This window comes from Scyliorhinus canicula, chromosome 6 (assembly GCF_902713615.1).
Source record: "Scyliorhinus canicula chromosome 6, sScyCan1.1, whole genome shotgun sequence".
Classification (NCBI taxonomy): Eukaryota; Metazoa; Chordata; class Chondrichthyes; order Carcharhiniformes; family Scyliorhinidae; genus Scyliorhinus; species Scyliorhinus canicula.
In genome coordinates, this window is record NC_052151.1 from 123,204,147 (window position 1) to 123,231,633 (window position 27,487).

General features: G+C 44.3%; 1 protein-coding gene and 1 non-coding gene across 9 annotated transcripts in view; both read right to left on the reverse strand.

Moving 5' to 3' along the window:
* LOC119967471 (sterile alpha motif domain-containing protein 12-like) overlaps positions 1–27,487 on the reverse strand; it is a 119,756-nt gene that overhangs the window by 37,143 nt on the left and 55,126 nt on the right. The window lies entirely within an intron of this gene.
* Positions 7,423–7,504, reverse strand: trnas-gcu. The gene has a single exon. It is a non-coding gene; the product is annotated as a tRNA-Ser (tRNA).

Consider the following 27,487-nt stretch of genomic DNA (forward strand, 5'->3'; position numbering starts at 1 on the left):
GGCATTTACAAATGAGTTACGGGTTTATCAGGACAGTGGGGTGGATTTCACAATTTCACAAAGTACAGCGCAAGGACAGGCCCTTCGACCCTCCAAGCCTGCGCCGACCATGCTGCCCGTCTAAATTAGAGTCTTCTACACTTCCAGGGTCAATATCCCTCTATTCCCATCCTATTCATGTATTTGTCAAGATGCCCCTTAAACGTCACTATTGTCCCTGCTTCCACCACCTCCTCCGGCAGCGAGTTCCAGGCACCCACTACCCTCGGTGTAAAAAATCGTATCTCGTACATCTCCTCTAAACCTTGCCCCTCGCACCTTAAACCTCGACAGGTTCGCTGGCAGCAGGATTCTCTGTTCCCACCTCTGTCAATGGGAATTCCCATTGAAGCCACCCCATGCCACCGGGAAACCCACAGGCAGGGATGTGGTGCCAGCGGGATCAGAGAATCTCACTGAGAATTCCAGCCTATATCTATGTCAACCTGGTTACTTTATGAAATTATTTAATTTTCAAAATGGACAAAGTCTTTATCCTGGATGTGCTGGCCTTGGAAAGGGTCCAGAGGAGGTTCACAAGAATGATCCCTGGAATTAAGAACTTGGCGTATGAAGAACAGTTGAGGACTCTGGGCCTGTACTCGTTGGAGTTTAGAAGGATGAGGGGGGATCTTATTGAAGCTTACAGGATACTGCGAGGCCTGGATAGAGTGGACGCGGAGAGGATGTTTCCACTTGTAGGAAAACTAGAACCAGAGGACACCATCTCAGACTAAAGGGACGATCCTTTAAAACAGAGATGAGGAGGAATTTCTTCAACCAGAGGGTGGTGAATCTGTGGAACTCCACAGAAGGATGTGGAGGACAAATCACTGAGTGTCTTTAAGACAGAAATAGATAGGTTCTTGATTAATAAGGGGTTTTGGGGAGAAGGCAGGAGAATGAGGATGAGAAAATATCAGCCGTGATTGAATGGTGGAGCAGACTCAATGGGCCGAGTAGTCTAATTCTGCTCCTATGTCTTATGCTGATTATGCCTGAAAAGCCATGACTCATACCAGAGGAACTTCTAGGCTTTGGAAAACCAGCAGGGACTTTTTTTTTATCTCAAAGAGGCCCCCTGTGACTGCAGCAAATCACATTCAAAAGAAATGTTTGGTGATATGTACAATATCTACAATATTGTAGATGGCTGGTGGTGTAACCGCCAGCCAGCAGGTGGCGGTACAGACCCACCATGTGGTCTTGAGACAGGGGTCATGTGACAGGGCACTCAAATATAAGTGTAGGCACATCCAGCGATCGGGAGATGGTTACACAATGTACAAGAGGACAGTCGTGCCAAGGGGCAGTACAAAGAAACTGTACGAAAACTTGCTCTGTAACAGATCGCGATCTTACCATGTGTGATTTAATAAAGATCCTGGTTTGGACAAGTCACAAGTCATTTGGTAGATTCCTTGCTAGACATCAAACACAACAAAATGCACCAACACCCTTTACATTTCTAAGGCACAAGTCTGGCCACGGAGTTTAGGGTTAAGTCCTGTGTAGGGCAGCATGCTGGCGCAGTGGGTTAGCCCTGATGCCTCATGGCGCCGAGGTCCCAGGTTCAATCCCGGCTCAGGGTCACTGTCCGTGTGGAGTTTGAACATTCTCCCCGTGTTTGGGTGGGTTTCGCCACCACAATCCAAAGATGTGCAGGGTAGGTGGATTGGCCACGCTAAATTGCCCCTTAATTGGAAAAAATGAATTGGGTACTCTAAATTTAAAAAAAAGACTAAGTCCTGTGAGGGTTTAAAGCCATATTCTGTGGTGGGGTGGGCTTGATTGTGTGCATCCCATGGTCATCTTAGGGTGCCATATTGAAAAGGCTCCCAACATCACTGACACACCATTGAAGAAAGAAGATGGACTGCCTGAAGAATGAAGATGGATCTCCAAAAATACTTGGACTTCTGCAGGCCAAGTGTGTTCTTGACCATCATGTTTTCATGGTTGTGTCTTCACCTGCATCACATTAGTGGGATGTAAATCAGTTTCCCACCTGTTACCAGCCAGTTTCCCGACCCACCATGGCAACCCCCCACAGGAAATTCACACCAGCATAAAACCGATTTTTGGACTCCCTTTTCATTTATTTTGCTTTTATCATTTTTGATCCATGGATGTTCAATGAACATATACCTTTAAGTCAAGCAGAGGAAGTGAGGAACTCAAAAGTTACAAAAAAAGTACACTATGCTCGCTTTTGAAAAGCAGAGATGGAAGGGACTCGGTTTGATTGGTTGGCTGGTGGGCAATGAATTGGCAAAAGGTCGTATTCTGCCTGGCGACTGGTGGTAATTAGGTCCTATGCAGATGGGATGGTTTTCAGAGAACCAAGGAAAGGACAGTCAAGTCCTGGATGCTCAGAGAAGAAGCTGTGAGTCTCTCTTTCTCTCCCTCTCTCTCTTTCTCCAGAAACGCTGCACAGCAGGAGCACCCCACCCAGCCCAATACCCATAATCCCACCTAACTTTTTTTTGAACATGAAGGGGCAATTTAGCATGGTGAATTCACCTAACCTGCACATCTTTGGACTGTGGGAAGAAACCAGAGCACCTGGAGAAACCCGCACAAACACGGGGAGAATGTGCAAACTCCACACAGTCACCCAAGGCCCTGGTGCTGTGAGGCAGCATTATGAACCACTGTGCCACCCCAACCTTAATAAAACACTGGTTAGGCCCAAGCTAACCAGTATTTTGGCCAGTCCTGAGCACCACATAGTAGGATATCAAGGCTACAGAGTGGGCACAGATTCAATAATAACTTTCAAAAGAAATTGGAAAGATATTTGAAAAGAGAACATTTGCAGGGCTGGGGGGGGGGGGGGGGAGCAGAGGAGTGTGAAATATATTTGGTAGCTCTTTCAGAAGATTCAGCACAAGCAAGGTGGACTAAATGGGCTTTTGGTGTGCAGCCTCTTTCTATGATGCTCTGATCAATGTGCATCTTCACAAGTTTTGTAGGATGTAATATTAGGGATAGCTTTCGATTGTGAGGTATGTTCATTAGGAATGGAATTGAAATTATTCAGATTAGTTGGATTCTGAGAAAAATCTATAGTTAAAATTCTTAAAAAGAACACTGCACCTGTAATTCTCCTCTATAAACAAGATGTCATTAGATCAATGATTCTATAAACTTATTTAATAACTTCTGGCATTTAGGTTAATGAGAACTTGGTGAAGATGAGCAAGAGAGAAAAGATATTCTGCAAAAACAGTAGTCAGTAAATTACCTTGGGCCATTTCCATGCCCCCATTAATGGCAAATTACATGAGAACGTTGGCATTGAAGGGCGAGCAGATTGCTTGCTCTCCATCTTGGCTAAGGAGCTAAAAAGAAAATTATTTAAATAGAAAATAATTTAAATATACGAAAGAGGGTAGAAAGGATACTCAAAGAAAATTAACATGCCGTTCCTGATTATAGTACTCACTATAATTGCACCATGGTTAGCATAAATGCTTCACAGCTCCAGGGTCCCAGGTTCGATTCCCGGCTGGGTCACTGTCTGTGCGGAGTCTGCACGTCCTCCCCCTGTGTGCGTGGGTTTCCTCCGGGTGCTCCGGTTTCCTCCCACAGTCCAAAGATGTGCGGGTTAGGTGGATTGGCCATGCTAAATTGCCCGTAGTGTCCTAAAAAGTAAGGTTAAGGGGGGGGTTGTTGGGTTACGGGTATAGGGTGGATACGTGGGTTTGAGTAGGGTGATCATTGCTCGGCACAACATCGAGGGCCGAAGGGCCTGTTCTGTGCTGTACTGTTCTATGTTCTATGTTCTATGTTCTATCTAAAACCAGGAATTTGGTATGTAGGCAAATGTAAAATTTAATTTACTTTGTTGCATTTCACCATATAGCATATTAGTATGTACGAATAGCTTCCACAATAAAGTTATATAGACTTTGACTCTGAGACAGTTTTGACAAACAAGACAATTCAATATCCAGAAAAAGATCTGAAGCATTTCACATCAATCAGATGCATTCTTAAAATGGATTTATTGTAACTGACTGAAAGATCACACTTTAAAATATATTAGTGCCAGGAAATCAATTTAGAAGAATGATCCCAGATGTGTACTTTCTAAAATCTTTGATGAATCTAAACTGGATTGTAAAGTATTGCTTAAATGGCTAAAGTTCAGTTGAAGGTTTAAACAAGCCAGTTGAGACACTAGGCACTGATGCCTCATCAACACCTGAATTGGAATAATCAAATGAGGAGTGTGTGATACTACACCTCAGCTCCGACAGACAATGGTCGCAACGGTAGTCCCATGGGCCATCAATCTGATCAGGAAGAAATGACTCGCGTTCCTTTGACCTGTATTCTGCTACAGGGAAGCCTGACTTCCTAACCTTGAATTCCTTCTTTATCTTCTAGAATGCCTCTTGCTCGCATTCGACAGTGCATCCCCAAATTTGCAGATGATACAAACTTGGGTGGGAGGGTGAGCTGAGGAGGATGCAGAGATGCTTCAGTGGGATTTAGACAGGCTGATTGAGTGGGCACATGCATGGTAGATGCAGTATAATGTGGATACATGAGGTTATCCACTTCGGTAGAAAAAATAAGAAGATATTATTATTTGAACGGGTCTAAATTAAGAGAGGCGAATACTCAGCAAGACCTTGGTGTCCTCGTGCATCAGTCGCTGAAAGTAAGCGCACAGGTACAGCAGACAGTAAAGAAGGCCAATGATATGTTGGCCTCCATAGCGAGAGGATTTGAGTATAGAGATGTTTTACTGCAATTGTATTGGGCGTTGGCGATACCACGTCTGGAGTATTGTAATGAACTCCAATTGGCCAACCAATAAAGCCAATTGGAGTTCATTACAATACTCCAGACAGCTCATTGAGGGGGCCCATATAATCACCTGTGTAGGCTTTGTGAGCCAGTCTTAAGTTGACTGGACTGCTAGCAGCACTGTTTGTAGCTGCTCCTGTAATATCGTTATTGTAAATAAATATTGGTGTGGTGACGGAACTCCTGCCTCCCGTGGATTACTACAAGTATAGTGTGCAGTTTTGGTGCACTTATCTGAGGAAGGATGTTCTTGCTATGGAGGGAGTGCAGTTTACCAGGCCGATTCCTAGGATTACAGGACTGTCATATTAGAGATAATAAATCAGTTTGGATTATATTCATTGGAGTTTAGAAGAGTGAGAGGGGATCTCATAGAAACATACAAAATTCCAACAGGATTAGACAAGGTAGATTCAGAAGAATGTTCCCGATAGTGGGGAAGTCCAGAACTAGGGGTCATAGTTTGAGGACTGAGGTGTGGAGAATTTCCTTCACCCGGAGAGTAATGGATCTGTGGAATTCGCTACCACAGAAAGTAATTTCAAGAAGGAATTAGACACAGCTCTTGGGGCTAAAGGGATCAAGGAATATGGAGGGGGAAGGTAGGATCAGGGTATTGATCAGCCATGATCATAATGTATGGTGGAGGAGGCACGTAGGGCCGAATGGCCTCCTCCTGCTTTTATTTTTTATGTTTCGAAATCATCAACATGCATGACAAAAATTCCAGTTAGTTTCTCTTTATGATACCAATGGAACTTTGCGGGGTGCCTTTTAACTGAATGCAACCCATTTTCAACAGGACAGACCTCATGGAAAAATACCATACTCTTGACGTATTATTCAATTTTATTCAATTTCCTTAGCTTTATTTCTATGTCACGAGCTTCTTAGGGCAGTTTCAAAAAACTCTCCCCTTGTAAAAATGCAACCTTTATGTCAATAGTTTTGCATTCCCAGGAATATGACATCAAAATAAATCTTCAAACTTACTTGCCCTGCAATAGGTGAGTAGACCCTGACATTCTGATCCCCTAATCCCTCTTCAAAACCTCAGGCTACTAATCTTGTTTTGGCTTTATACAAGTGGTCTGGACATACCTTTTTTGTACAGATCCACCGGTGAGATAAAACTAGCTGTTCCTGTCAGGTACATCAAGTCTATACTGCACATTCCTTCCAACTTTCTAATTCTTTCTGCTTTGTTTCCTTTTGTTGAAGCAACTAAAATCTCTTGATCACCAGCACTTCTACTTCTATTCAGATTGTTAGCTTGCTCTCCAGGCCTCATTCTCGTTAAAGTACAACCTCTACTTGCATCCCTGTCCCTTTCTTGACTACTATTACATGATTTGATTTGTCACGTGTACCGAGGTGAAAAGTCTTGTTCTGTATACAGTCCAGACAGATAGAACATAGAAAAATACAGCACGATGTTGTGCCGAACCTTTGTCCTAGATTAATCATAGATTATCATAGAATTTACAGTGCAGAAGGAGGCCACTCGGCCCATCGAGTTTGCACCGGCTCTTGGAAAGAGCACCCTACCCGAGGTTAACACCTCCACCCTATCCCCATAACCCAGTAACCCCATCCAACACTAAGGGCAATTTTGGACACTAAGGGCAATTTATCATGGCCAATCCACCTAACCTGCACATCTTTGGACTGTGGGAGGAAACCGGAGCACCCGGAGGAAACCCACGCACACACGGGGAGGATGTGCAGACTCCGCACAGACAGTGACCCAAGCCGGAATCGAACCTGGGACCCTGGAGCTGTGAAGCAATTGTGCTATCCACAATGCTACCGTGCTGCCCCACATGAAAAATTCCATACGTGAAAAAACATAGGCACACATAAATACACAATGTAAATACTATAGACACAGGCAGCGGGTGAGCATACGGAGTGTAGTACTATTCCATCGAGAAGATGTGTGAAGAGATCAGCTCAGTCCACAAGAGTCATTCAGGAATCTGGTAACAGCGGGTAATGAGCTTTTCATTGAACCTGATAGTGCCTGTCTGCAGACTTTTGTATCTCCTGCCCGATGGAAGAAGTTGGAAGAGAGAATAGCCCAGGTGGGAGGGGTCTTTGATTATACTGCCCGCTTTCCCAAGGCAGCAGGAGGTGTAGACAGAGTCCACGGATAGGAGGCCGGTTCACGCGATGGAGTGGGCTGTGTTCACATAGATACATAGAACATAAAGTGCAGAAGGAAGCCATTTGGCCCATCGAGTCTGCACCGACCCATTTAAGCCCTCACTTCCACACTATCCCCATTACCCAATAACCCCTCCTAAACCTTTTTGGACACTACGGGCAATTTATCATGGCCAATCCACCTAACACCTGCACGTCTTTGGACTGTGGGAGGAAATGAGAGCCCCCGGAGGAAATCCACACAGACCCGGGGAGAATATGCAGATTCCGCACAGACAGTGACCCAGCGGGGAATCGAACCTGGGACCCTGGAGCTGTGAAGCCACAGTGCTAACCACGTGTGCTACCGTGCTGCCCCAAAGTGATTCACTTCTGAGAAAACGGTGGATGAAAGATCGATGAGGATGGGATTCGAACCCTCGCGTGCAGAGCACAATTGATTAGCAGTCCATCGCCTTAACCACTCGGCCACCTTGTCCCTACCCGCAAGTTTCTTCACGACTTTCTGTGGTTTCTTATAGTCTTGGGCCAAACAGTGCCATACCAGGCTGTGATGAAGCCAGACAGGATGCTTTCTGCGATGCATCTGTAAACATTGGTAAGAGACAATAGGGACATACTAAATTTCCTTAGTTTCTTGAGGAAGGAGAGGCGCTTTCTTGGTCATTGCACGACATGGATGGACCAGGACAGATTGGTGGTGATGTGAATACCTAGGAATTTGAAGCTGTCAACCATCTCCACCTCGGCACCATTGATGCAGACAGGGGTGTGTACGATACTTTGCTTCCTGAAGCCAATGACCAGCTCCTTAGTTTTGCTGATGTTGACAGAGAGATTGTTGCTGTTACACCATGCTACTAGGTTCTCTATCTCCCTCCTGTACTCTGACTCATCATTCTTTGAGATCCGACCCACTATGGTCGTGTCACCAGCAAACTTGTAGATGAACATTGAATTTACAGTGCAGAAGGAGGCCATTTGGCCCATCGAGTCTGCACTGGCCCTTGGAAAAAGCACCCCACTTAAGCCCCATGGAGCCTCCATGGCGATGGAGCCAAATTTTGCCACTTAGCCGTGTGTGTTCAGGGAGTTTATTCGGGGGCTAAGTACGCAGGTTTGCGGGCCCCGGTTTGAGGACTATCGTGGAGGAAGTGTTGTTTATTCTTACTGATTGTTGTCTATGGGACCAGGGAGATAGCATCTGCAGTGGACCGATTGTGGCGGTATATGAATTGCAGTGGATCAAGGCATTCTGGGAATATTGAGTTGATGTGTCTCATGACCAATCTCTCGAAGCAACTCATAATGATAGATGCCAGGGCCACTGGACGGTAGTCATTGAGGCATACTACCTGGTTCTTCTTTGCCACCAGTATGATAATGGTCTTCTTGAAGCAGGTGGGAACTTGGAACGGAATAGGGAGAGGTTGAAGAATATATCCACTAGTTGGTCCACGCAGGATCTGCGTGCATGACCAGGGATTCATTGCATGACCCATTGCTTTCCAAGGGTTCACTTTAAAGAAAGCCGATCTGACTTGTGAAGCTGTGACGGTAGGTATGGGTGTGTCCCAGGCTGCTGGGGCAGTTGACAATGGTTTCCTACTCAAACCCAAGCATAGAATGCATTGAGTTCATCAGGGAGGGGTATGCTGCCGCCAGAGATTCTACTCGGCTTTGCTTTGTAGCCCGTTATCTTGTTTAAGCCTTCCCACAACCGACGAGAGTCCGTGTCATTCGTCTGTGACCCTAGCTTAGTCTGGTATTGTCTCATGGCATCCCTGATGGCTTTGTGGAGGTCATACCTGGATTTCTTGTGTGGTCAGGTCGTCTGTCTTGAACGCCTCAGACGTGGCCTTCAGTAGGGTGTGAATCTCCCGATTAAACAATGGTTTTCCGGTTGGGGAATGTTGTACTACCTTCTTTGGCACTCAGACTTCGACACATTTATTGATGAAGTCTGTGAGGGGTCTTGTTATGCTCTTGGCGTAGCATAAGCTGCTTCCTTGATGTTCACTCTGACAAAGGAAGGTTCAGATGTGGAGATAACTTCAACACGTTTATTGAACTATTTACAATTCTCCTACTCGGATTCACCTCTATGGTTGATCCTTCTATAGCTACTCAGACTGACGAACCAGTCTGCTACAATCCACGTGTTGAATCAACCCTGTGTCTGTACTCACTGAGTGTCTCCACTGGAAAGAGGAAGATCATGTGTGCTGTGTCCTTTATATATGGGTTGGTGCAATGCCCCCCCCCCCCCCCCTGTGTGGTAGTGTCACCTCTTGTGTGTATCGTGAATGCCCATTGGTCGTGTCCTATCTTACTGACCTATTGGTTGAGTGTCTGCGTGTCATGTCTCTGGTGCTCCCTCTAGTGTCTAGCTAGTCTACGTGCACTTACATTAACCCCTTGTGTATCTACAGTGATGCATATCACCACATGAGGGTGGTAGCATATTTGTTTAGGTTGGCCATTGAGTTCTTGGATATGGACCAGTTCACTGACTCCAACTAGTCATGTAGGAGCTCTTCTGTTGCCTCAGACCGGCACTGCATGACCTTCTGAACCGGATTCTCCCGCTTAGGTTTCGCCGGGAGAAGGAGCACCGTCTTATGGTCTGATTTTCCTAAGTGCAGTCAGGGTGGGGAGGAGGGAGGGGGGTTGGATAAGTAGGCACCCTTGATTTTTGTGTAGTAGTGGTGGAGGATGTTGGTGCCCCTGGTGCGAAGGAGATGTGTTGGTGGAATTTTGGCAGTACACTCGAGGTTGGCCTGGTTGAAGTCCCCGGCCACAATGAACAAGGCCTCCGGGTATTCTGTTTCACTCTTATTTATAGCAGTGTACAATTCATCAAGCGCCTTCTTCACTTCCGCCTAGGGTAGGATGTAGACGTGATAATGGCAGAAGTGAACTCCCGTGGATGGTAGTATGGGCGGTACTTCAGTCAGGTATTCCAGGTCCGGAGAACATCAGTTCTCCAGAGTCGCCACGACCAAGCACCTTGTGGAGTTGATGAGGAGGCAAACTCTTTGCCCAATGACGCCTTGCAGCCCATCGGGTATATTGCAAAGTTGTCAGGTTGTATGGCACAATTCAGTGAGGCAGAGGTGAGCCATGACTCCGTGAAACTGAGCATAAAGTCTCTTACTTCCCTCTGAGATGCAAGTCTAGCGTTAAGTTCGTCCAACTTGTTTTTGATCGCTTGGATATTTGCCAGGAGTGTGCTGGGGAGAGGAGACTTGAAACCACGCTGTTTTAGTCTCTCTTCCTTACTGGCAAGCAGTAATGGCCACGTTTCCCTCTCCTTATAATTCCCGTCATTCTCCCATAAGAGCAGAACTTCATCCACAATTTTGCGATATTTTCGTGGTGTCACAGCCACTTTCTAGTTGAGTGTCACAACTGATACCTGATTTTTGTGTTTCCACATCTTTACATGATTTTGCCAATCCATAGAATTTGCCATTCTTCTGCACATTTAACCATTTTTTGTATTTTCCAGAGATTTTCCCTGCTCTCCCTATTACAGTAGCATCCCACCATAAACACTGGTCCCTTCTGGCATGTATGTTACCTTTAGGTAGTTAAACTTTTGAACAAATAGCGACATCATCTTGTGCTTGAATATTATGCTGTTCAAGCTCTATCAAATTGTGTCTCCCGTCATCTGCTCCTCATGACTACATGTGTATGCGAAGTGCAGAGCAGCACGGTGGTGCAGTGGTTTGCACGACTGCCTCACGGCGCTGAGGTCCCAGGTTCAATCCCGGCTCTGGGTCACTGTACGTGTGGAGGTTGCACATTCTCCCTGTGTTTGTATGTTTCTCGCCCCCACAACTGAAAGATGTGCAGGATAGGTGGATTGGCCACGCTAAATTGCCCCTTAATTGGAAAAAATGAATTGGGCACTCTAAATTTATTCTTTAAAAATGTGTGTAAACTGCATGGTGCCTCCTCACTTTATACATGCTGTTCAGGACCTGTGAATGTATTATCAATACAATCAACCACGAAGAATTTACACAATTTGATTACTATGTTGTATTATTACTACTTTCCCATTATTCCCTATTACCTTGCCATCCCCTTTCCATCCTTTTGGACTTCCCTTTCATAATATACCATAGCTTCTTAACGTAATGATATCTCCAATGGCCATATGCTATGCCGTAGAGCTCACCAAATTCTCTCCGAAATCTCAGCTTTAATGAATCCTTAAACTGCATCATTAAACTAAATAATGGCAAGCACACAACAGGGCATGGTGTCTTGTGATATTTAATGCAGATTTCGCATTGAGCAGTGATTTGTTCAATAAGGTCATTGTGGTGGCTTGAGACATAAACTGGAGTCTTCCAGCAATTAAACAAAGGGCTTTATTGATGAAAGGCAATGGCAATTTAACAGGCATAGAACACTATACAACAGGTCCCTGGTCCACACTGTTGGAGTCCTGCTCCCAGGCACAAACTCCCCATTAGCCAGGGTTTATGTACAACCACGCAATTGGTCCCAATCCGGCCCCTTGGGGCCATGGTACTCAGTAATCTTATCCTTCATCAAGTACTCCTGCGTTTTGATATAGGGTCTTCAGTTTTTGTGGTGCTGGATAGGCAAACTGCCTGTGTAATTTACTAATGATCTTTTTGTCTACCAAATTCTTATTCTCGGTCGTTAACAAAAGGTCATGTTATTTTTGATGAGAAACCTGTGGCTTCCTTAGTGGTAAGCAGTAATGGCCAGATTGAGTAAAATACAGCTCCACACATTTACCAAACACTATAGCTCGATCATTCTTCATGTCTCGCGTCACCTGAGCCTTTTTCATCACAGATCAACTTAAAATTAGCAGTATCTAGCTAGAAACCACATCAGCACTGATAAACAAATTGATCCCTGTGATCTTACAGAGGAGGACTATCTGTTTGGAGGAGGTTAATGTATTGTTATCTCTGAACCTGATGCAGGTGTCGCTTTCATACTTCCTTCACCGGTCTGTCTACTGAAGGGACCCCAGATAGCAGTTAAGCCAGTCCACACCACATACACTGTAGAACAATGTCTAAAGCTGCACAGTTGAAGATATCGATCATCGATTTGCTTATTACCAATTGCGACCAATACAATTCCACCACGGCAGTCACCATCATTTTCAGTCTCCGATAAATCCATCTCATGGGTTACTTCAAAAACACAATTTCTCCTTTAAGACAGTTCCTCACATAATGATACTGGGAAGCACACCGGAAACATCGATTAACCATGCCCCATTCATTTTTGGGGTTTGAACGCCTACGGTCACCATCCCAGGCACGCTTTTTGTCCCAACATTCCAAATGGCTAGGGTTATGACCATTTTCAAACCTCCTGTCTGCAAAATCCAATGAAAGAGACATACCAGGAACGCATGGTAGGATATAATGAACACAAGTTTATTCACTATACACAGCCAACTCTCCTCGCCCCGAAGGGTCACCCACACTGACCTGTTCCCAGGTCACGGTATATATACAATAAGGTTTCCCTCTTGTTAAAGGAAAACTCCGCCTCATTTTACCGGTGGTGTTCATACTCCGTGGTGCTCACAGGGATCCAGAGGTGCATAATCCGTGGCCGCTGAGGGGGTCATAACACTGCCATCAATCTCATCTCTGTTTTGGAATTTTCATCTAATATTTGGTCGACCTTGGAATTGAGCCACCATTGAATCCTCTATCCTTTGGTTTATGAAACTTTTGTTTGCATATTCTAAGAAAGTGACTGGGAATAACGGTTTTCCCAGAAACTTTTTACAAGGCTGCAGCCATTTGATTTGGGAAAGAATCATTCCCCCAGAATTGAAATCCTGTTAGTACCAAACGTCTATCAACACGGGGAATGTGGGCACAGTCCAGTAATTTAAAGCCAATATGGATTCTGGAATTTCAAGTGCAATTCTCTGTAGTATTTTGTAACATTTATCAAAACTCATGATATTTTCTTCAGTGGATTGATCCTCTGACTTCCTAAACCTGTCAAAGATTGCCCAGGCTTCATATGCTTTCAATAAGTCAACTTTTTGTAACACGTGTAGGAAGTGAGGCGTCATCAAGCGATGCATTGGCATTCTCGATACAATTCAAGTGCCTGGATGCTCTGCTGGAGCCCACCAGTACAGCCCTGGTCACGTCGTTTTCGGGCAACATGCTGGAAGAGGAGGTGGAGGAACGGCATGCCTCATCTTATGAGGAGGATGTGGAGAGCCAGGGGCCCAAGCAAGTACAGGAGGCTGCACAATGTGTGCTCCAGGGGCTAATCTAATCGCCTCCAGGTTCACCGACTATGTGGCCTGACCACTGGCAGCTCAACCGTCTGTCCCACCCCCCATAAACCCTCCACAGACACCCTCCACCGCCCCAGAAACCCCACCCCCTTTCTGAGCTTCCCACCCAGGTGTTCGCCCTGGGTGGGAGCATCAGCAGGTCTGGTCCATGGGATGGAGGATGATGACGAACCGCTCCACAATAAGCTCTGGTGCTCTGCAAAGTCACATTCCACTGTCAGCTTGGGTGATCCCTGCATTCATGCTAGCCATTCCAATTCACAGTCTTCTAGAGCGACCGACCAGGCCTGGGTGGGCTCGGCAATCTTCCAGGTGTCACAGGTAGTGCGCTGCCATCCTTTTCTGCATCAGATGCGCCGGGGCAGGAGGGGGCGGTTCAGAGGTGCTGCAGCCCCGTGGGTGTCACCAGTACGGGCACCATCACCTCCTTGGGGTGCCCAATGGCCCCTGGGTGCCTCCTTGGGATAGTGGACTCCCTCCAATCTTTATTTTCTCCCTGCGGTTGTGGGCTGCATTCTCTTGGGGCGCCAGATAATGCAGTGTGAGACACTTATGCGTGGGCAGCACAGGGGGCCTGCAGCTGGTGGCCTGTGTGGGCTATGGCGGGTAGTACGGGTGTTGGCATATCGTGCAGGAGGGTGGGGTGTGAGGGGTGGGGTACGTGGGATGGGCGTGGTGCCAGCAGCTCCGATATGGTGACTCTCAATTTCTGGCCAGGGGTTTGCCCATCCTAACCCAGCACTGCCTATTGGTCCACCTCGTGGGGCCTCATGGAGGTTGGGGGGGAGTGGGTAGGACAGGAGTGGTGGCAGGGACACAGAGGTGGTGACTCACCCGGGCCACCCTGAGGAGGTCGTGCAGCTTCTTTCGACACTGCTGCCTATCCCTGCAACAAGGCCCACGGCAATCACGGCCTCTGCCACCCATGCCCAGCCCTGTTTGACGTCGGTGGGTGGCAGCCTCCTTCCCACCCCAGAGAACAGGGTGTCCCGCCTCTCCTCCATGGCATCATGCAATAATCCCAGCTCTGCATCCACAAATCTCAGGGCCGCTCTCCGGGGTGGCATCTTCTTGGCTGAAATGAGTGTGTGGGTTGTGTAGTGCTTATATGCAGCTCCAGTGTGTCAGGCTCTACAGTGCTAATCCCGACCCCAGCGAATCCGACGCTGGCGTGAGTTTAAATTGTACTAGTGCCACGTTGTGCAAGTGCTGGCCAATTTGCATGTCCTGAATTGCTCAGGGACTGCCACCTTCATCAGGACCATGGAACACCTGCCATTCAGTACCGACATCGGCACTTAATCTGTCAAACAGATAATCCCGTCCTTGATTTTTAGTTCAGCTGGAGGCAATACATGATCAGAATGATAGTCATTTTTACATATATCACAGCAAAATGATTCAAATAGATAATAATAAAAACAGTATTACAGCATCTGTGGAAAGAGAATTGGGCTGGATTTTCAGAGACTCCAATGACTTTTAAAAATGGTGGCTAGTACCCGATTCTAGGTTTCCTGGTCTCATCTACATGGACATCAGTAAGGCTTTTGACAAGATCCTGCATGGGACACTGATCACGAAGGTAAAAGCCCATGGGACCTTGGGTAATTTAGCAGATTGGATCCAAAATTGGCTCAGTGACAGGAGGCAGAGGGTGGTCAAAGGTTGTTTGTGTGACTGGAAGCCTGTGTCCAGTGGTGTACATTAATGATCGGTGCTAGGTCCCTTACTGTTAATGATGTACATTAATGATCTAGATGTGGTAAGGCAGCACGGTGGCACCATGGTTAGCACTACTGCCACACGGCGCCAAGAATCCGGGTTCAATCCTGGCCCCGGGTTACTGTCTGTGTGGTGTTTACACATTTTTGCCGTAACTGCGTGGGTCCAAAAAGATGTGCAGGGTAGTGGATTGGCCATGCTAAATTGTCCTTAATTGGAAAAAAATAATTGGGTACTCTAAATTTATAACAAAAACAAAACGATCTAGATGTGGGGGTATGATCAGTGAGTTCGCAGATGACACAAAAATTGTTGCTGTGGTGAACAGTGAGGAAGAAAGCCTTAGATTACCAAGCGATATAGAAAGGCTGATCAGAAGGGCAGAACAGTGGCAAATCAAATTTAACCCTGAAAAGCGTGAGGTGATGCATTTTGAGAAGACTAACAAGGCAAAGGAATACACAATGAATGGTAGGACACTCAGAAGTACAAAGGACCAGAGGGATCTTAGGGTGCATGTTAAAAGATCCCTGAAGGCAGCAGGACAGGTAGAGAAGGTAGTTGAAAAGGTACTTGCTTTTATTAGCCGAGGCATAAAATATAAGACCAGGAAGGTGAAGATGGAGGTGTATAACCGTTAGCACACAGCTAGAGTATTGATTGCAGTTCTGGTCACCTATAGGAAAGCACTAAAATGGGTGTGGAGGAGATTCACCAAGATGTTAGATGGACTGGAGCATTTCAGCAAGAAAGAGAGGCCGGGTAGGCTGGGGTTCTGGGTATAGATTTAAGATAAGGAGCAGAAGATTTAAAGGGGATTTGAGGAAAAACCTTTTCACCCAGAGGATAGTGGAAATCTAGATCTCACTGCTTGAAAAGGTGGTATAGGCAGGAACCCTCAACATTTAAGAAGCATTTAGATGAGCACTTGAAACATCATAGCATACAAATCTACAGACCAAGTGCTAGATAATAGCATTAGGATAGATAGGTGTTTGACAGCTGGCACAGAAACCATGGGGTGAAGGGCCAATTTCTGTGCTGTACGACTCTATGACTATGATTGCCGGTGACCCGAATTTTCATCAGTGCGCGATACGGCTGCAGGTTTGTGTGGATAGTGATCCAGCACCCTGATCTTTCAACCTAGTCACCTCTGGGCAATCGCCCAGTCCCAGCAGTTTTTCTGGAGTCGGGTTAGCTTTTCAAGGACTCATGGTTCACAGCAGCTCCAAATTATTGTGAACCATACTCAGGACGAGGAAATCTTTAGAAAGGCAAGTTCAAAAGACCTTACCCATACCCCCTTGTCATCTATGCCTCTCCAGCCACACCCATGGCTCCTCATACCCTTCATGCCAATTTATGACACATATATGCTTATGCACCCAGTATTAACTCTGGGCAAAACAAATGAACCCGTTAATAATAATAGCCTGTGTGAAAAAGCTTTAAAAAAAATTAATTCTTTCATGATATTCTTTAAAAATATGCTTTTACTACAGCCCCATAAAAATGTCAATCAGTCAGGACTTTAAAGTCAGTAACAGAAACTAAAAGCACTGTGTGTTTACCTTTGTGTAAATAAACATTCTGCAATTGACAGAACATATTACAGAGAAAGGACTGTCAATCAGGCAATGTTTTCGCTTTGATGCATTTGTTTCAACATGCTGATGGTTGTCTGGGCTCTCAGCCAAGAATACATAATGAACACTTTTTGGAAAGAAAGTAGTAAGTTATGAATAAATGATTGTCTTTTTTTTAAAAAGCTTTTCCACATGCACTATTGTTACCATATGGTTAATCGGTTCTGTACAGAGTGTATACTGGGTGAACGGGATTGAAGTGCCTTATGTTCAGATGAAGGGTATGACCAACCATGCGGGTAATTTAAGAGGCATAGTTTGGCATGGAAGGTATGAGGAAACAAGCGACTGTGCGAGGGTGAGGTGGTGTGAATGGCTAGTGCTGGGGGGGTGATTTGAGTTACTATTACAACTGGGACCAAGTCCCATAGCACTAAGGGGAGGGGGGGGGGGCGCCTTTTAAACTACGCTTTGGCTGGCACCGAACTCTTTCAGGGGGCTGCGGACCTGATTCCAGTTATCATCCACACCCCCAGATTGAGGCACTTACAGGCACTTTATCCCGGGGTGGGCGCGCCGACCTGAGAAATTTCCTGACTGCTGCTACCCACCTCCAGAATGAATGCCCAGCCATACGTTTCAGGTTGATGACCGTTTATCAGCACCAATCTCTAGCTGCATTTCGAAATTCTAAACCATGAAGAAGTATTTTAAACACATTGTCCCAGAATTTCAGGGAGCTGTGATTTCTTTCCCCCCTCACTCTGCAGCTCAAAAACATTTTCCCTGTAAGTGCGTGCTAATAATAACAAAGAAAGGGCAATGGGGCACCTTGGGCTCTCATGACACATGAGACCAACCAATGACCTCGTTAATCAATCAGATTTAAAGATTGAGAAATAAACTGAGGAACAAAAGAGAAGGAAGGTGAATTTGAATTAAATCAGTTCAAAAATAAGGAAGATTACATTATGAGTAAGAAAGGAAAAACAATTTACTACTTGTAAGAAAAAGATTCCAAGTTTAAACACTTCCTTTTCTGGGTGGATAGTTTGATTGGCATTGCAGAATTATAAATATCCAAATTAAAAGATATTCACACTATTAAGTACCATCCCTAACTTTTTGTTGTGAGTTTAATGGACAATGAATGTATAACTGCTGCAATTTTGTGAAATTGATGGCAAAATTAAAGCATGTTGCTGTGTCCCCAAGGTTAAAGCCGGAGCTACATAAATCAACCAGCCACTTGTGGTGATTCGTATTTCACAAAGTATCTCTTCTTTGCCACTAGTTTCTGCAAAATTTACATATTAATAATAGCAAGTGCCAGTAAACTAGCTATTACGTGGCTGCAAATTTTGGGGCATTTTATGTGCTTTGAAACTTAGCGTATATTGACAAAACACAACTGAATAGTTAGATCTTTAAAAGATTTTATTGAATTCAGGAGGGTTCTGGAAATTTGGAAGTCTCTTGCTGAATCTGAAAAACTATGAAAAATAATACTACCTCAGATACATACAATTAGGTAGTGTAATTGGGTTTGCGAGCTCCACTAGAACATAGAACAGTACAGCACAGAACAGGCCCTTCGGTCCTCGATGTTGTGCCGAGCCATGATCACCCTACTCAAACCCACGTATCCACCCTATACCCGTAACCCAACAACCCCCCCCCCATTAACCTTACTTTTAAGGACACTACGGGCAATTTATCATGGCCAATCCACCTAACCCGCACATCTTTGGACTGGGGGAGGAAACCGGAGCACCCGGAGGAAACCCACGCACACAGGGGGAGGACGTGCAGACTCCACACAGACAGTGACCCAGCCGGGAATCGAACCTGGGACCCTGGAGCTGTGAAGCATTTATGCTAACCACCATGCTACCCTCCACTATCATCAGAATATTGACAGTTTTGTCAGCCTGGAAGCTAATGGATTGGATCATTTGTATATAAAATACACAATTCCAACTGGAAAAATGGCTCTTAAGGAAATATCAGAATATGATTTATGGGTCTAACAAAGTCCCATGCATAAAAGTTAAGGATATAAACATTACCATGGATATGGACTCTCATCAGGATATTTGAAAATTTATTTGTTTCTGCTTCAGTTATGACAGCATCGCAGACTTAATATCTGTATTCCGCCAACATTTACAAATGTGGTTAACGGTGATAATGGCCAGATAATCTATTTTGTGATGTTGAATGAGGGATAGATATTGGCATAGGCACCAGAGATAAATGTCTCATCATAACAAAATAAATTGGTACGCCAGATTCACAGAGTCCAGTTAACTCTCAACTATTAAATTATTCTGAACCAGGTATGTAAACCAGGGGAGGGACCAGCTGCATTGCAAGGACAACTTAAAAACCTTAGATGCATCTGGTAAAAATCCAACTTTATCTGCATATATGAGTGAGGAGAAAGAATGATTACTCAGATTCTAATGATCCACTTAGACCAGTCTTGTCCTACGCATTAGCTTCTAGCCTCGTGTGGCTAATTAGGAACCACATGTCACTAATTGCATTCTCCATGAGGAAATAAAAGAATAATAGACGCTGTTGTTTGGCATCCGAACATTCTTATTTGAATGGAATTTTCATATACGCTTTGAATTTGCTTGACGTTGGTAAAATGGCAAGACAAAAAAAGCAGAATGTTAAAGTTCGTATGGTATGTGCTTTACGCTTTACTTCCTTGGCCACTCTTCACTGGCTAGACAGAATTTCCGAGGAGTGCCGATCACAGTCGGAAGTATCACTCTGCTCCTTTTTACTAATCCAGATTGGGAGCTGCATATTTTTCACCCGCTCGTCTGACTGGGCCGGGTGAGGTGTGTGCAGTGTTACCAGGTTCTTTTAAGGGCAGCAACATCAGGATAAATTAAGCCATGCCCCCTTTATATGGCACTAGATAAGTGGGGGGGGTGGGGGGGGCGGGGGGGGGGGGGGGGGGGGATGGAGAGAGGAGGGCGTGGTGGGAAGGGTAGGATGGGTTAGAGAGCGTAGAATGGGTTGGGAGTGTTGGATGATCAGTCAGAGGGTGGGAGGGTAGTGGGGAGGTCGATGGGGTAGATAGGTGTGGGGGAGGAAGAAGTAGAGCAGTTAGTCAGGGAGGGGTGTCAGGTTGGTGGTGGTGGGGGGAGGGGGGGGGATGGTGGTGGTAGTCAGGGGTCCAGTGAGAGGTCAGTTTGGCAGTACCATAGTTACCCAGGAGTTAGAAGTAGCTTTAATCCTTCTAAATTTTCCTGTGTAACTATTCTGCTAAAAGAGCTGGAGCCATTCCAAGTCTTTAAATCCGATTTAAACTTGAGTTTCAGATTGTTCCCAGTGCAGAATAATTGCCCATCAGAAGTTTGAAATTCCCGTGCAAAAAGGAATCCGCGTGGGGTCCTCCAGCGCATCTTCTGGGGTACCTCCTGGAGTAAGACCTCCCAGAGAACGCAAGTTCTGAGCCATGGTGAAAACACCAGAGTTCAGGCTCTTGGAAACACCAGTTTTAAATGTACTTTGTGGTCAGTTCAACCAATCTGAATAATTGCATCAGAAGAATTCAGGCCCAACCAAAAACAGGCTACTGTAGAGCATGTCCAGACAACGGGTAAACAATATCCAAGTATGTCCTGGGTGAAGAGCATGGGCAGATCTTGCTGCGCAAATCAATATTCTCAGTAATCTCTGATAACCTTAAAGTATCGCCTAAAACCTGCTTTAAGATACAAGACAAATTCATGCCAGAATTTCTAACTTTGGTGAAAGACAAAGACTGCAATGCACTGAATGGCATTAGAAGTTTGGTAAATAAATATAGATGAAATGCATTTGTCAACATTGTGTGTGAGGCATTTAAAAACAAAATTAGTGCAAGTAGCCAAAATGGTGCCACTGCATAGACCAAATATCAGACAGTCCAAGAGTATATTCCATGTCGACCAGATGCATTCTACTACCCATATTTATTTGCAAACTGTCCCTCAGCAGGAACTCACTGTAGATTTCTCCTATAGGAATTTAAATAGATAGCCAATATACATTCAACAAAACTGACTCTCAAATCACTGTTTAAACTCTCGTGCCACCTAGTGTTATCAAAGCAGAATTATCAAAGCATAAAATGTCAAAGTGAAAGCAAAGGCAGATTTCAAATCCTTGGGTTAAATAAGTTTTTGCTCAAATATTAATGCTGTGACAAACTGATGTACACTGGTTCACAGCGGAATTTCTGTTTTCTTCATCAGTGGCAGTAGGAGCATTCCTGGTAACTGCAAAAACAGTAATTATTATAGGCATCCATTGTGAAAAAAGAATCAATTTGCTACCATATGGCTCACAACAGAGAGACGTCCCAAATGGGTGGAGGGTGCCAGAACGGAAGGTCCTCTTGAACACGGAGGAGAGAGACATTCCGCTGGCCGGGGAGGATGTTGCCCTTTCCTGCGCTTATGGTGAGATCAGCGGTGCTAAACCAAGTGAGGATTGAGAATGCAACATGCATCAGATAACAATGCTGAGTCATGTCTCCTGTTTCTCAGACCATTTTCATGCACTGATGAACTCTCCTTTCTTTCGCAGGCACATCTGGGAAGCAGTCCAACTCCAGCCCAGAGAGCAGCATAGAAGAGGAATTCACGGGGCCCGAATTGGGAGAACTGTCACAGAGCTCACCCATACCCTCCACCAGTGCACAGACACACAGCTCGGCGGGAACTAGTTTTAGAGAAGCCTCAGGGTCACAATCCGGTGGGCATAACACACTGACAGATTCGCAACAGGCAGAGGCAGAGCAGGCCCGGCTGCCAACATTGGGAGGATTGTTGTGGGGCAGAAATCTGCTGAGACCCTGTCAAATGACGAGCCTGAGTCTCTCCTCGGGCAGTGTGCCATTGCCAAGGCAATGGTACAGACATACTGTGGCAGTCATTGACTTTGGAAGTTATTGTGCCAAGGGTTCAATGCTGAGCAACAATCAGTGGCGCTCACACGCATAGCTGGTGCTTGAGTGGACATAATTGTATGACTAGTTTGACTCCAAACATATTGTAAGTTACAGATGAACAGTCTCAGCTGCAATGGGGCACTGATGACTGAAACATTTTTTTTCAATTAGCCTTTCCTTTGTCAACTTCCCACCTACAGTAGGCCCACCCCGCCCCACCCCTGAGATTGAGTGGAACCAGCAGTCCTTAATGTATCCCCACATCCCTCTGCCCCCATCTCCCTGGGTCAAGCCCTTTAGTTTTTCTCCTCCATGAAGACAGGGAGTCAAGTGCTGCGCTCACCTCTGAGCTCCCCTCAGAGATTTGCTTGCCAGATGCACACCTTTTGAATTGAAGCCAGTCGTGCTTAGTACCATTCTTACATAATGCCACCATGGATGGTTTTTTGATGGGGTGTATGACTCCGGCATACGGGCCCGATGCGAATCTATTCCAATGACATTCCTGACATTGAACAGTGGAAAAGCAGCCTGCCACTGAAGGGAGGAGGGGATAATTGCATCTTGCTTTCACGTTGACTTGAAACACAACTTCGGGCTTCTTGCGATATTTTCCATTCCTGTCACTGAACCCGCCTGATGCAACTGGGAGCCGAAAATCCTGACCTTCATAGAATTCCTACAGTGCAGGAGGCCATTCAGCCCATCATGTTAGCAAAATATCATTATTTGGCCTACAAGGAGCTCGCTCTAAAAATTGTTTGGACCGTTAGATATATATCCATACTAGAACAGAATTAAAGCATATAAAATTTAAAGATTAATTTTAAGCATTTGAAAAGTCAGAATAGTCTGAAATTTAAACTGAGATTTGTTTTTCTGTTGATTCAAAACATCACTAAAGTATAATCCCCAACTAATACATTAAAGCTGAGTTTATTTCTAACCTATATGTCATGGCTGTGAACAATTACTGGCACTATTGCAAATAAAGACAACAAAGAATGCTATATCGAGCCATTTCCAGTTTCGCTGCTCCGGCCCATTAAAGTATTTGACTACAACATAAATATTTGAAGATGTGGTCAATTAAATGCAGCTATAGGAAGTAATTGTAGCTACTTTTCAATAGAATATCACTTCCTCCATCATCCTACTTTTCATCTACCTCTAATTAGATCAAAATAGTTAAAAAGGTTTGCACTATATTGCACCTTTAAAGGTAGACAAACATCCCAAGATGCTTCACAAGAGGGAGGTTGGGGACACCAAGCAGAAATTGGAGAAAAGAGCCAGGAAAGGTGACTGAAAAGTTGTGGTGTTTGGGAAGTTTCTGAATAATAATAGCAACCTTAATTAATGTCTCAAGTAGGCTTACATTAACCCTGCAATGAAGTTACTGTGAAAATCCCTCAGTCGCCACACTCTGGTGACTGTTCGGGTACACCAAGGGAGAATCCAGAATGTCCAAATTACCTAACTTGGGACATGTGTGAGGAAACCGGAGCACCCGGAGGAAACCCACGCAGACACGTGACCCAAGCCGGGAATTGAACCTGGGACCCTGGTGCTGTGAAACAGTGCTAACCACTGTGCTACTGTACCACCGCAAGATAAAGATGAAGTTAAGACAGAAGGATTTAGAAAGGAATACTAGGATGAGGTCTGTAATGGCTATGGGTTCTGGCACTGATGATGGAACAAAAGGTGCAAAGGGAGGTGGGGATACAGTTGATGAGTCAGAAGAGCAGAGGGTACAAGTTGGCATGTGGAAAATTGCAGTAGTCAAATGAAGTAAGGTCATGGAGGGAATTGTAAACGCCTAGGTTCTAAATGGGCATATGAGGGAACAAAGGGCCAAAAAAGATAAGTGAGGACAGAGACTTAGTACAACATAGATGCAAGCACATAACTTTGGATATATTGGAATTTTGCACAGAGAAAATCTCAGGAGGCTCATGTGAGTAATGGAGAATTAGATGAGCAATAAAGATAAGCTGCGGGATTCTCCAACAGCAGGATCCTCCACCCCGCCGACAATGCACACACGTCTGCGCGTGGGATGGGCAACAATGGGTAACCCCATTGGCTGGCTGTGGGAACAGAGAATCCCGCTGCTGGAGGGGGCGTACCGCGCCGGAAAACAGGGCTGACGGGACAGAGTATCACGTCCCAGGTTTAATGATGATGGGGCAAAAGGTAGGGAATATTGAAGTGGAAATAAGCAGTATAGCCTTGCAAATCAGACATGCAATGCACTAAAATTATAATTGTTCACTGCGCTTGCATAACTTGATCTTCTACAAATATATTAAAATTATCTGCATAAAGTACAGTCCAATAATTAACTAAAATATTCTTGTGTTTCCGCATTTTTTATTTTCACAAACAATCCTAGTCACAACCAGACACATTACCATTTTGGGTGAGAATTGAAAGGCCTGTGAAATGACAAAAATGTTGTTGCAGAGGAGAATGCCAAAGGCCAACAGATAAGGGAGCCAATGTCTAGCCTTTAATTATCCTAATAAACAGGTGAAGGGTTATGAAACAGTGGCAGAATCCTCTATAGAGCTATCTTTAATCAAGCCATACATGTCATAAGAACCATCTCAGAATACCAGCCTGAGTTTCATAGGTCAACGTACTATCTATATGTCAAGGCAATTACTATGCTACCACACAGATTAACAACAAGCTGCTAAAGTTGCATATGAGGTGACGATAATTGGCTGAACAATTTAACACTCCCGTTATTCTGCTAATAATGCTAGTGAGAAACTAACAACCCTCATCACAGCTCTGTGGTATTGACATTCACAGCTGCCTCCAGCATTCTGAAGCACAGCATTCTGGAACTATGAAACAAGTATCATGTTGTTCTTTGGCTGATGAGCCACTTTCAACTCTCATCTGCATACCAAAAGTGCACCAGCTCAATTTGTCTGGCCATATAGCCAATTATAAATATGCACTGGATTATCAAAAAATTCAACGACCAGCTCTTTTTGTGACTCATTATTTTCAATTATTACCCAACACAGATTTCATCTTAACATAAAACATTAATAAAAATTAGCCTCCAGGGTGTTTCTAAACATTTTATAATAATTAACTTCCTGTGCAATCAGATGCTAATTAATTGCCATTTAACAGGCTTCTGCATTAAACAACAAAGGACCGATCTAAATTTAAAAGCAGTTGTGACAATATTATGCCATTAGGAACAAAACAGCCTAAATTTCAGCATTTAGTTTTGTTCAATCCACATTGTAAATCCAATCCTGGAGCCACTAAAAGCTCACTTTTATCTCAAATGCATGGAAATGGAAAGAAATTGTCCCTTATTATGTGAATGTGAACTACTACAACATCAAAATGTTATTTTAACTGCTGTGATTATGGATGATCTCTCCAGTTTGTAATTTTTCATGATTTCCTTAAACTTTGGACTCTTTAAAACTTTTGAAGGTTGATTTTGGAAGAAAAGTCAAATTGGCTTTCGGTAGAATCAGCAAGGATGATTACAATTAAAACATAAAGCTGTATCATGGTATTTCTTTAGGAATTAGCTTATACCTTTCAAAGGAGTTAAACAATGTACGAGATTGATATGCAAGATTTAATATCGCTTTGGAAAGCATTTTAAATGGTAAGTACAGGAGAGTAAAGCAACCACAAGACCAACTGAGGCTGCCAAAAACATCTATACACCAGATGATGGTGGAAATTGGTTATCATTAACTGCACACTATAGAGGTGGTTGCCCATTCTAAGCATGGACTGTACAAGTGCTACACAGTGACATGGTGGCACAATGGTCATCACTGCTGCCTCACAGCACCAGGGACCCAGGTTCGATTCCGAACTCGGGTGACTGTTTCTGTGAAGCTTGCACATTCTCCCCATGTCTGCGTAGGTTTCCTCCGGGTGCTCTGGTTTCCTCCCACAGTCCAAATATGTGAAGGTTAGGTGGATTATAAAATTTCTCCTTTGTGTGTGGTTGCACGGAGGGGAATTGGGCCTGGGTAGGGTGGTCTTTTGAAGGGTCGGTGCAGACAAGATGGGCCGAATGGCCTCCTTCTGCACTGTACAGATTCTATGATTCTGCACACTGTACTCCAGAAGTTGATGTACATCATCACCCCCCAAAATGTGAGCCACAAACAGCAATGATCAAATTGGTTATATAGATTATTTTAATACAGAGCAGAACATTTATTAAAGCATTTTCTTCCACTGTCAAAAAGAGACAATATCGCATGATGTATAGTTTACACAAGCTTTGATTGGTTTAATAAACATTGAATTAAACTATGTACATATTTTTTAACATCAACAATTCACACACAAGTGAGACAGGTACTGGCACAAGGACAATAACTTGCATGTACAAGTTGTGGGAAATTTTAAGTTATCTTCAAGTTACTCAACAGACTATGATGCAAGTTATATATCAAATGATATTTTATCCCACTTGTAGTCAGTGAAGGTATTTCAAAATCATGTTACCAGACAATAATAAGGCTAGCTTCAAATTAATTTTGTGAGCAGAACCTTGCTTTTACGTGGTCTTGCATGTGATAATGGATGTTACTTTTTAAAATATTTTGGGAATATGGTAGTATTCTAAAAATAAGGCAATGTGTGTGTGTGCATATGCCCAGAATTAATTAAACTGGGGGAGGTTTGATAGAGATAGCTTGTCTGTGACAGCTGAGAGATAAAAGAGGTAAACATGTTACATTTGTGCATTTGTATTGAGAGATTATGGCGGGGCTGGATTTACAAGTAAATAGGTTGAGTTTAAAATTTGCATTATGAGATTAGTAAAGACTTGACATTTCAGCTCTTGAATTTCAAAGGGCGGTTTTGAAGTGACAAGGAACTTTTACAATTTGCAACGATTTGCAACGGTTTCATGAGTAAACAAGGGACAGTACACTAAATGTTATTGGCCCTAAGGTCGAGGCAATAGCAAAACATACAAAGTGGAGTTCAAAGAGGTGTTTGAGAACAATGAAATGAGAGATGAAAGGGGAAAAGATACTTAAGGAAAGATGTTTAGCCAAGTTGGTACAGTGGAACTGACAGCAAACTTGGATAATATTACTGGATTTTTACAGTTAAAATTTATAAGGGGAAATGCTGCCAAGAAGGTACATTATATGTGTGTGTTGACCAACTAGGGTTTTTTGGAGGTGGGATGGGTCGTTCTCGAAGACCTTTAATATAATGCGGTTATTTTTTATTAATAAATGCTTTATTCTAAAGGTGTTATTGGAGTTCTATGCTTTGGGGGTCAGTAGCTTTTCTGCCTCATTTTTAAAATACAAACTTTTGATCCGACTTCCGGTGGCACTTGCGAACGGAGCGGTCGCGTTGGAGAGAGGCACCCGCTAGTCCGAGACATTTCGCCGCTTTCCGGGGCTTTCCCCGTCGTTTCGCCGATCAGGATTTCTTCCGCCTTGGGGATGGGCACCGGGTGAGGCCAGTTTGGAGCATGTGGGGAGCCCCGTGGCCGGAGGAGCAGGGACATCAAGCCCAAAGTGAGTGGCGGGGGAGGAGCTTGGCACAAGGCAAGGCCCGAACAGGGCGAATGTCGAGGGGACCAGGGCACATCGGGTCGCTCCCGCTGTAAATGAATTTTGGGATGTTGGAAGTCAGGTCCCAGGGGAAAAGATTTGTTGAACTTTGACTTTTGAAAAAATAATATTTTTTATTTTACTTTTATATATTTTTTATTATTTATTTGTGAATGATTTTTAAATTTTATTATTTATTTATTGAAAGAAAGAAGGAGAAAAATTCTAAGTGGAGAGGGGAGGAAACGTGGGTTCGGCGCCGAATGACAGGATC